This window comes from Mizuhopecten yessoensis, unplaced genomic scaffold, assembly GCF_002113885.1.
Source record: "Mizuhopecten yessoensis strain PY_sf001 unplaced genomic scaffold, ASM211388v2 scaffold11071, whole genome shotgun sequence".
NCBI lineage: Eukaryota > Metazoa > Mollusca > Bivalvia > Pectinida > Pectinidae > Mizuhopecten > Mizuhopecten yessoensis.
Window position 1 is genome coordinate 3,179 of NW_018408865.1, and position 692 is coordinate 3,870.

Genomic DNA, 692 nt, shown 5'->3' on the forward strand with positions numbered 1-692 from the left:
GCTAGTTGTTCGTTTTTTTGTGGCGTTAATCACACCGTTGTTTCGAGGAGTAGTGCAGTGTATTCCATTTTGTGATAATTCGTTGAAATTCCTCATCAGGATCAGATAAATACGATTTTCACGTAGTGTATAAAGGTGATGCAGACCTACGATGTTTATCACGTCTAGCCATTTTTTACAACGTGTGAACAGTGCGTGTATCCGACACTAGAGCTAACATGTTACAAGTTAATGTTTTTTTTGAAAACTTTGATAAAAATATCTAGTACGGGTGGGGTTCGAACCCACGCGGAGAGAGCTCCATTGGAACTTAAGTCCAACGCCTTAACCACTCGGCCACCGTACTTCTTATGTAGATAACATTGTCAGTGAGAGACGGGCGCGCAATATTTGATATCCATGTGTTATGAAATTATATAAGAAAATAAGATATTGCAACGTTACCGTATCATATATAACTGGGTTTTTTGTTTTTGTTTTTAAATTTTGATGTTGGTTATATACTGAGATATTGTATACCATTGATTCATTGAGTAACGATCCAAGTAAAGTTGCGAGGTTGAATAGAAATAACCAATATTTTAAGGGAAGATAAAATTTACCAATAAAACGTAAAACGTTCTATTCGTGGAAATCGCCTTTTCCAATTGGCATTTATATTGACAATAATAAGGCAACTGAAAGCAAAACTC

The 692-nt window shown here is 35.7% G+C and overlaps 1 non-coding gene across 1 annotated transcript; it reads right to left on the bottom strand.

Moving 5' to 3' along the window:
- Positions 1–263: 263 nt before the first annotated feature.
- On the bottom strand, positions 264–346 carry Trnal-uaa. The gene has a single exon. It is a non-coding gene; the product is annotated as a tRNA-Leu (tRNA).
- Between the last annotated feature and the right edge of the window lie 346 nt (positions 347–692).